Here is an 11,142-nt window from a genome sequence, read left to right as displayed (position 1 = left end):
TGGCCTACAACAATTCAATTTCGTTGATGATGGCCTCAAATAAATAAAGGTTAAAACTGATCAAACGAGCGCAGACTAATTTCTTACAACAAGCTGACAATGTCTAAGACTTTGGGCTGTAAATGATTTAGCTGTGTCATTTTTTCAATTTTGCCAACAAACGGTCACATTAGTACTTTGTACTTAAGCCCGCTTGTTTAAGATCACAATTGTAGTATATCGCGACTATTCCTGCCTGATGAGTCCTATATAGGACGAAACCGATCGTAGGATTGTGTCGGATGCTGTTGTTGTTGATCTTGCGGTATAGTTCATTGTTTTTTATCGATGGCATATAACATCTAAACTTTGTTGATGATGGCCTGAAATAAATACTGACTAAAACCGACAAAACGAGCGCAGATTATAATCTCACAACAAGCTGACAATGTCTAAGACTTTTGGCAGTGAATGATTTAGCTGTGTAATTTTTTCAATTTTGCCAACAAACGGTCACTTCAGTACTTTGTACTTAAGCCCGCTTGTTTAAGATCACAAAAGCAGTTTCTCGCGACTATTCCTGCATGATGAGTCCTAAATTCGACGAAACAGGTCGTAGGATTGTCTCGGATGCTGTTACTGTTGATATTGCGGTATAGTTCAATTTTTTTTATCGATGGCCTATAACATCTCAACTTTGTTGATGATGGCCTGATATAAATACTGGTTAAAACTGATCAAACGAGCGCAGACTCTAATCTCACAACAAGCTGACAATGTCTAAGACTTTGGGCTTTGAATGATTTAGCTGTGTCATTTTTTCAATTTTGCCAACAAAGGGTCACTTCAGTACTTTGTACTTAAGCCCCCTTGTTTAAGATCACAATTGTAGTATCTCGCCACTATTCCTACGTGATGAGTCCTAAATAGGACAAAACAGGTCGTAGGATTGTCTCGAATGCTGTTGTTATTGGTTTTGTGATATAGTTCATTGTTTATTATCGATGGCATATAACATCTCAACTTTGTTGAAGATGGCCTGAAATAAATACTGGTTAAAACTGATCAAACGAGCGCAGACTATTATCTCACAACAAGCTGACAATGTCTGAGACTTTGGGCGGTGAATGATTTAGCTGTGTCATTTTTTCAATTTTACCAACAAACGGTCACTTTAGTACTTTGTACTTAAGCCCGCTTGTTTAAGATCACAATAGTATTATATCGCGACTATTCCTGCCTGATGAGTCCTAAATAGAACGAAACTGGTCGTAGGATTGTGTCGGATGCTGTTGTTGTTGATATTGTGGTATAGTTCGTTGTTTTTTATCGATGGCATATAACATCTAAACTTTGTTGATGATGGCCTGAAATAAATACTGACTAAAACCGACAAAACGAGCGCAGACTATAATCTCACAACAAGCTGACAATGTCTAAGACTTTTGGCAGTGAATGATTTAGCTGTGTCATTTTTTCAATTTTGCCAACAAACGGTCATTTCAGTACTTTGTACTTAAGCCCGCTTGTTTAAGATCACAAAAGCAGTTTCTCGCGACTATTCCTCCATAATGAGTCCTAAATAGGACGAAACAGGTCGTAGGATTGTCTCGGATGCTGTTGTTGTTGATCTTGGGGTATAGTTCATTGTTTATTATCGATGGCATAAAACGTCTCAACTTTGTTGATGATGGCCTGATATAAATACTTGTTAAAACTGATCAAACGAGCGCAGACTATAATCTCACAACAAGCTGACAATGTCTAAGACTTTGGGCTGTGAATGATTTAGCTGTGTCATTTTTTTATTTTTTGTTAATAAACGGTTACTTCAGTACTTTATACTTAAGCCCGCTTGTTCAAGATCACAATAGCAGTTTCTCGCGACTATTCCTGCCTGATGAGTCCTAAATAGGACAAAACAGGTCGTAGGATTGTCTCGGATGCTGTTGTTATTGATCTTGTGGTATAGTTCATTGTTTATTATCGATGGCATATAACATCTCAACTTTGTTGATGATGGCCTGAAATAAATACTGGTTAAAACTGATCAAACGAGCGCAGACTATAATCTCACAACAAGCTGACAATGTCTAAGACTTTGGGCTGTGAATAATTTAGGTGTGTCATTTTTTCAATTTTGCCAACAAAAAGTCACTTCAGTACTTTGTACTTAACCCGCTTGTTTAAGATCACAAAAGCAGTTTCTCGCGACTATTCCTGCCTACTGACTCATAGATAGAACGAAAGCGGTCGTAGTATTGTCTCGGATGCTATTGTTGTTGATCTTGTGGTATAGTTCATTGTTTTTTATCGATGGCATATAACATCTCAACTTTGTTGATGATGGCCTGAAATAAATACTGGTTAAAACTGATCAAACGAGCGCAGATTCTAATCTCACAACAAGCTGACTATGTCTAAGACTTTGGGCTGTGAATGATTTAGCTGTGTCATTTTTTCAATTTTGCCAACAAACAATCACTTCAGTACTTTGTACTTAACCCGCTTGTTTAAGATCACAAAAGCAGTTTCTCGCGACTATTCCTGCCTGATGAGTCCTAAATAGGACAAAACAGGTCGTAGGATTGTCTCGGATGCTGTTGTTATTGATCTTGTGGTATAGTTCATTGTTTATTATCGATGGCATATAACATCTCAACTTTGTTGATGATGGCCTGAAATAAATACTGGTTAAAACTGATCAAACGAGCGCAGACTATAATCTCACAACAAGCTGACAATGTCTAAGACTTTGGGCTGTGAATAATTTAGCTGTGTCATTTTTTCAATTTTGCCAACAAACAGTCACTTCAGTACTTTGTACTTAACCCGCTTGTTTAAGATCACAAAAGCAGTTTCTCGCGACTATTCCTGCCTGATGACTCATAGATAGGACGAAAGCGGTCGTAGTATTGTCTCGGATGCTATTGTTGTTGATCTTGTGATATAGTTCATTGTTTTTTATCGATGGCTTATAACATCTCAACTTTGTTGAGGAGGGCTTGAATCAAATACTGGTTAAAACTGATCAAACGAGCGCAGACTATAATCTCACAACAAGCTGACAATGTTTTAGACTTTGGGCTGTGAATAATTTAGCTGTGTCATTTTTCCAATTTTGCCAACAAACAGTCACTTAGTACTTTGTACTTAAGCCTGCTTTTTTAAGATCGCAATATTAGTCTCTCGCGACTATTCCTGCCTGATGAGTCCTAAATAGGACGAAACCGGTCGTAGGATTGTCTCGGATGCTGTTGTTGTTGATCTTTCGGTATAGTTCATTGTTTATTATCGATGGCATATAACATCTCAACTTTATTGATGATGGCCTGAAATAAATACTGGTTAAAACTGATCAAACGAGCGCAGACTATAATCTCACAACAAGCTGACAACGTCTCAGACTTTGGGCTGTGAATGATTTAGCTGTGTCAATTTTTCAATTAAGCCAACAAACAGTCGCTTTAGTACTTTGTTCTTAAGCCCGCTTGTTTAAGATCACAATTGCAGTTTCTCGCGACTATTCCTGCCTGATGAGTCTTAAATAGGACGAAACCGGTCGTAGGATTGTCTCAAATGATGTTGTTGTTGATCTTGCGGTATAGTTCATTGTTTATTATCGATGGCCTATAACATCTCAACTTTGTTGATGATGGCCTGATATAAATACTGGTTAAAACTGATCAAACGAGCGCAGACTCTAATCTCACAACAAGCTGACAATGTCTAAGACTTTGGGCTTTGAATGATTTAGCTGTGTAATTTTTTCAATTTTGCCAACAAACAGTCACTTCAATACTTTGTACTTAAGCCCGCTTGTTTAAGATCACAATTGTAGTATCTCGCCACTATTCCTACGTGATGAGTCCTAAATAGGACAAAACAGGTCGTAGGATTGTCTCGAATGCTGTTGTTATTGGTTTTGTGATATAGTTAATTGTTTATTATCGATGGCATATAACATCTCAACTTTGTTGAAGATGGCCTGAAATAAATACTGGTTAAAACTGATCAAACGAGCGCAGACTATTATCTCACAACAAGCTGACAATGTCTGAGACTTTGGGCGGTGAATGATTTAGCTGTGTCATTTTTTCAATTTTACCAACAAACGGTCACTTTAGTACTTTGTACTTAAGCCCGCTTGTTTAAGATCACAATAGTATTATATCGCGACTATTCCTGCCTGATGAGTCCTAAATAGAACGAAACTGGTCGTAGGATTGTGTCGGATGCTGTTGTTGTTGATATTGTGGTATAGTTCGTTGTTTTTTATCGATGGCATATAACATCTAAACTTTGTTGATGATGGCCTGAAATAAATACTGACTAAAACCGACAAAACGAGCGCAGAATATAATCTCACAACAAGCTGACAATGTCTAAGACTTTTGGCAGTGAATGATTTAGCTGTGTCATTTTTTCAATTTTGCCAACAAACGGTCATTTCAGTACTTTGTACTTAAGCCCGCTTGTTTAAGATCACAATAGTATTATATCGCGACTATTCCTGCCTGATGAGTCCTAAATAGAACGAAACTGGTCGTAGGATTGTGTCGGATGCTGTTGTTGTTGATATTGTGGTATAGTTCGTTGTTTTTTATCGATGGCATATAACATCTAAACTTTGTTGATGATGGCCTGAAATAAATACTGACTAAAACCGACAAAACGAGCGCAGAATATAATCTCACAACAAGCTGACAATGTCTAAGACTTTTGGCAGTGAATGATTTAGCTGTGTCATTTTTTCAATTTTGCCAACAAACGGTCATTTCAGTACTTTGTACTTAAGCCCGCTTGTTTAAGATCACAAAAGCAGTTTCTCGCGACTATTCCTGCATAATGAGTCCTAAATAGGACGAAACAGGTCGTAGGATTGTCTCGGATGCTGTTGTTATTGATCTTGTGGTATAGTTCATTGTTTATTATCGATGGCATATAACATCTCAACTTTGTTGATGATGGCCTGAAATAAATACTGGTTAAAACTGATCAAACGAGCGCAGACTATAATCTCACAACAAGCTGACAATGTCTAAGACTTTGGGCTGTGAATAATTTAGGTGTGTCATTTTTTCAATTTTGCCAACAAACAGTCACTTCAGTACTTTGTACTTAACCCGCTTGTTTAAGATCACAATTGCAGTTTCTCGCGACTATTCCTGCCTACTGACTCATAGATAGAACGAAAGCGGTCGTAGTATTGTCTCGGATGCTATTGTTGTTGATCTTGTGGTATAGTTCATTGTTTTTTATCGATGGCATATAACATCTCAACTTTGTTGATGATGGCCTGAAATAAATACTGGTTAAAACTGATCAAACGAGCGCAGATTCTAATCTCACAACAAGCTGACTATGTCTAAGACTTTGGGCTGTGAATGATTTAGCTGTGTCATTTTTTCAATTTTGCCAACAAACAATCACTTCAGTACTTTGTACTTAACCCGCTTGTTTAAGATCACAAAAGCAGTTTCTCGCGACTATTCCTGCCTGATGAGTCCTAAATAGGACAAAACAGGTCGTAGGATTGTCTCGGATGCTGTTGTTATTGATCTTGTGGTATAGTTCATTGTTTATTATCGATGGCATATAACATCTCAACTTTGTTGATGATGGCCTGAAATAAATACTGGTTAAAACTGATCAAACGAGCGCAGACTATAATCTCACAACAAGCTGACAATGTCTAAGACTTTGGACTGTGAATAATTTAGCTGTGTCATTTTTTCAATTTTGCCAACAAACAGTCACTTCAGTACTTTGTACTTAACCCGCTTGTTTAAGATCACAAAAGCAGTTTCTCGCGACTATTCCTGCCTGATGACTCATAGATAGGACGAAAGCGGTCGTAGTATTGTCTCGGATGCTATTGTTGTTGATCTTGTGATATAGTTCATTGTTTTTTATCGATGGCTTATAACATCTCAACTTTGTTGAGGAGGGCTTGAATCAAATACTGGTTAAAACTGATCAAACGAGCGCAGACTATAATCTCACAACAAGCTGACAATGTTTTAGACTTTGGGCTGTGAATAATTTAGCTGTGTCATTTTTCCAATTTTGCCAACAAACAGTCACTTAGTACTTTGTACTTAAGCCTGCTTTTTTAAGATCGCAATATTAGTCTCTCGCGACTATTCCTGCCTGATGAGTCCTAAATAGGACGAAACCGGTCGTAGGATTGTCTCGGATGCTGTTGTTGTTGATCTTTCGGTATAGTTCATTGTTTATTATCGATGGCATATAACATCTCAACTTTATTGATGATGGCCTGAAATAAATACTGGTTAAAACTGATCAAACGAGCGCAGACTATAATCTCACAACAAGCTGACAACGTCTCAGACTTTGGGCTGTGAATGATTTAGCTGTGTCAATTTTTCAATTAAGCCAACAAACAGTCGCTTTAGTACTTTGTTCTTAAGCCCGCTTGTTTAAGATCACAATTGCAGTTTCTCGCGACTATTCCTGCCTGATGAGTCTTAAATAGGACGAAACCGGTCGTAGGATTGTCTCAAATGATGTTGTTGTTGATCTTGCGGTATAGTTCATTGTTTATTATCAATGGCCTATAACATCTCAATTTTGTTGATGATGGCCTCAAATAAATAAAGGTTAAAACTGATCAAACGAGCGCAGACTCTTATCTCACAACAAGCTGACAATGTCTAAGACTTTGGGCTGTAAATGATTTAGCTGTGCCATTTTTTCAATTTTGCCAACAAACGGTCACTTAAGTCGTTTGTACTTAAGCCCGCTTGTTTAAGATCACAATAGTAGTATCTCGCGACTATTCCTGCCTGATGAGTCCTAAATTAGACAAAACAGGTCGTAGGATTGTCTCAAATGATGTTGTTGTTGATCTTGCGGTTAGTTCATTGTTTATTATCGATGGCCTATAACAACTCAATTTTGTTGATGATGGCCTAAAATAAATAAAGGTTAAAACCGATCAAACGAGCGCAGACTATTATCTCACAACAAGCTGACAATGTCTAAGACTTTGGGCTGTGAATGATTTAGCTGTGTCATTTTTTCAATTTTGCCAACAAACGGTCATTTTAGTACTTTGTACTTAAGCCTGCTTATTTAAGATCACAATAGTAGTATCTCGCGACTATTCCTGCCTGATGAGTCCTAAATAGGACGAAACTAGTCGTAGGATTGTCTCGGATGCTGTTGTTGTTGATCTTGGGGTATAGTTCGTTGTTTATTATCGATGGCTTATAACATCTCAACTTTGTTGATGAGGGCTTGAATCAAATATTGGTTAAAACTGATCAAACGAGCGCAGATTATAATCTCACAACAAGCTGACAATGTCTTAGACTTCGGGCTGTGAATAATTTAGCTGTGTCATTTTTCCAATTTTGCCAACAAACAGTCACTTAGTACTTTGTACTTAAGCCTGCTTTTTTAAGATCACAATAGTAGTATCTCGCGACTATTCCTGCCTGATGAGTCCTAAATAGGACGAAATCGGTCGTAGGATTGTCTCGGATGCTGTTGTTGTTGATCTTTCGATATAGTTCATTGTTTATTATCGATGGCATAAAACATCTCAACTTTGTTGATGATGGCCTGAAATAAATACTGGTTAAAACTGATCAAACGAGCGCAGACTTTAATCTCCCAACAAGCTGACAATGTCTAAGACTTTTGGCTGTGAATGATTTAGCTGTGTCAATTTTTCAATTAAGCCAACAAACAGTCGCTTTAGTACTTTGTTCTTAAGCCCGCTTGTTTAAGATCACAATTGCAGTTTCTCGCGACTATTCCTGCCTGATGAGTCTTAAATAGGACGAAACCGGTCGTAGGATTGTCTCAAATGATGTTGTTGTTGATCTTGCGGTATAGTTCATTGTTTATTATCGATGGCATATAACATCTCAACTTTATTGATGATGGCCTGAAATAAATACTGGTTAAAACTGATCAAACGAGCGCAGACTCTAATCTCACAACAAGCTGACTATGTCTTAGACTTTGGGCTGTGAATGATTTAGCTGTGTCAATATTTCAATTAAGCCAACAAACAGTCGCTTTAGTACTTTGTTCTTAAGCCCGCTTGTTTAAGATCACAATTGCAGTTTCTCGCGACTATTCCTGCCTGATGAGTCTTAAATAGGACGAAACCGGTCGTAAGATTGTCTCAAATGATGTTGTTGTTGATCTTGCGGTATAGTTCATTGTTTATTATCGATGGCCTATAACATGTCAATTTTGTTGATGATGGCCTAAAAAAAAGTTAAAACTGATCAAACGAGCGCAGACTCTAATCTCACAACAAGCTGACAATGTCTAAGACTTTGGGCTGTAAATGATTTAGCTGTGTCATTTTTTCAATTTTGCCAACAAACGGTCACTTAAGTCGTTTGTACTTAAGCCCGCTTGTTTAAGATCACAATAGTAGTATATCGCGACTATTCCTGCCTGATGAGTCCTAAATTGGACAAAACAGGTCGTAGGATTGTCTCAAATGATGTTGTTGTTGATCTTGCGGTAATAGTTCATTGTTTATTATCGATGGCCTATAACAACTCAATTTTGTTGATGATGGCCTCAAATAAATAAAGGTTAAAATTGATCAAACGAGCGCAGACTATTATCTAAAAATAAGCTGACAATGTCTAAGACTTTGGGCTGTAAATGATTTAGCTGTGTCATTTTTTCAATTTTGCCAACAAACGGTCACATTAGTACTTTGTACTTAAGCCCGCTTGTTTAAGATCACAATAGTAGTATATCGCGACTATTCCTGCCTGATGAGTCCTATATAGGACGAAACCGATCGTAGGATTGTGTCGGATGCTGTTGTTGTTTATCTTGTGGTATAGTTCATTGTTTTTTATCGATGGCATATAACATCTAAACTTTGTTGATGATGGCCTGAAATAAATACTGACTCAAACCGACAAAACGAGCGCAAACTATAATCTCACAACAAGCTGAAAATGTCTAAGACTTTGGGCTTTGAATGATTTAGCTGTGTAATTTTTTCAAATTTGCCAACAAACAGTCACTTCAATACTTTGTACTTAAGCCCGCTTGTTTAAGATCACAATTGTAGTATCTCGCGACTATTCCTACGTGATGAGTCCTAAATAGGACAAAACAGGTCGTAGGATTGTCTCGGATGCTGTTGTTATTGGTTTTGTGATATAGTTCATTGTTTATTATCGATGGCATATAACATCTCAACTTTGTTGAAGATGGCCTGAAATAAATACTGGTTAAAACTGATCAAACGAGCGCAGACTATTATCTCACAACAAGCTGACAATGTCTGAGACTTTGGGCTGTGAATGATTTAGCTGTGTCATTTTTTCAATTTTGCCAACAAACAGTCACTTTAGTACTTTGTACTTAAGCCCGCTTGTTTAAGATCACAATAGTATTATATCGCGACTATTCCTGCCTGATGAGTCCTAAATAGAACGAAACTGGTCGTAGGATTGTGTCGGATGCTGTTGTTGTTGATATTGCGGTATAGTTCGTTGTTTTTTATCGATGGCTTATAACATCTAAACTTTGTTGATGATGGCCTGAAATAAATACTGACTAAAACCTACAAAACGAGCGCAGACTATAATCTCACAACAAGCTGACAATGTCTAAGACTTTTGGCAGTGAATGATTTAGCTGTGTCATATTTTCAATTTAACCAACAAACGGTCACTTCAGTACTTTGTACTTAAGCCCGCTTGTTTAAGATCACAAAAGCAGTTTCTCGCGACTATTCCTGCCTGATGAGTCCTAAATAGGACGAAACTAGTCGTAGGATTTTCTCGGATGCTGTTGTTGTTGATCTTGTGGTGTAGTTCATTGTTTTTTATCGATGGTATATAACATCTCAACTTTGTTTATTCTGGCCTGAAATAAATACTGGTTTAAACTAATTGAACAATCACAGACTATAATTTCACAACAAGCTGACAATGTTTAAGACTTTGGGCTTTGAATGATTTAGCTGTGTAATTTTTTCAATTTTGCCAACAAACAGTCACTTCAGTACTTTGTACTTAACCCGCTTGTTTAAGATAACAAAAGCAGTTTCTCGCGACTATTCCTGCCTGATGAGTCCTAAATAGGACAATACAGGTCGTAGGATAGTCTCGGATGCTGTTGTTGTTGATCTTGCGGTATAGTTCATTGTTTATTATCGATGGCATATAACATCTCAACTTTTTTTGATGAGGGCCTGAAATAAATACTGGTTAAAACTGATCAAACGAGCGCAGACTATAATCTCACAACAAGCTGACAATGTCTAAGACTTTGGCTGTGAATAATTTAGCTGTGTCATTTTTCAATTTGCCAACAAACGGTCGCTTTAGTACTTTGTACTTAAGCCAGCTTGTTTAAGATCACAATAGTAGTATCTTGCTTCTATTCCTGCCTGATGAGTCCTAAATAGGACAATACAGGTCGTAGGAATGTCTGGGATGCTGTTTATGTTGATCTTGCGGTATAGTTCATTGTTTTTTATCGATGGCATATAACATCTCAACTTTGTTGATGTTGGCCTGAAAGAAATACCGGTTAAAACTGATCAAACGAGCGCAGACTATTATCTCACAACAAGCTGACAATGTCTCAGACTTTGGGCTGTGAATGATTTAGCTGTGTCAATTCTTCAATTAAGCCAACAAACAGTCGCTTTGGTACTTTGTTCTTAAGCCCGCTTGTTTAAGATCACAATTGCAGTTTCTCGCGACTATTCCTGCCTGATGAGTCTTAAATAGGACGAAACCGTCGTAGGATTGTCTCGGATGCTGTTGTTGTTGATCTTGCGGTATAGTTCAATTTTTTTTCATCGATGGCATATAACATCTCAACTTTGTTGATGATGGCCTGAAATAAATACTGGTTAAAACTGATCAAACGAGCGCAGACTCTAATCTCACAACAAGCTGACAATGTCTAAGACTTTGGGCTGTGAATGATTTAGCTGTGTCATTTTTTCAATTTTGCCAACTAACGGTCATTTTAGTACTTTGTACTTAAGCCTGCTTATTTAAGATCACAATAGTAGTATCTCGCGACTATTCCTGCCTGATGAGTCCTAAATAGGACAAAACTAGTCGTAGGATTGTCTCGGATGCTGTTGTTGTTGATCTTGGGGTATAGTTCATTGTTTATTATCGATGGCTT

This window comes from Thalia democratica, chromosome 1 (genome assembly GCF_965202585.1).
Source record: "Thalia democratica chromosome 1, ktThaDemo2.hap1.1, whole genome shotgun sequence".
Lineage (NCBI taxonomy): Eukaryota > Metazoa > Chordata > Thaliacea > Salpida > Salpidae > Thalia > Thalia democratica.
The sequence above is the reverse complement of the archived record's forward strand: the minus strand, read 5'-3'. Positions refer to the sequence as shown.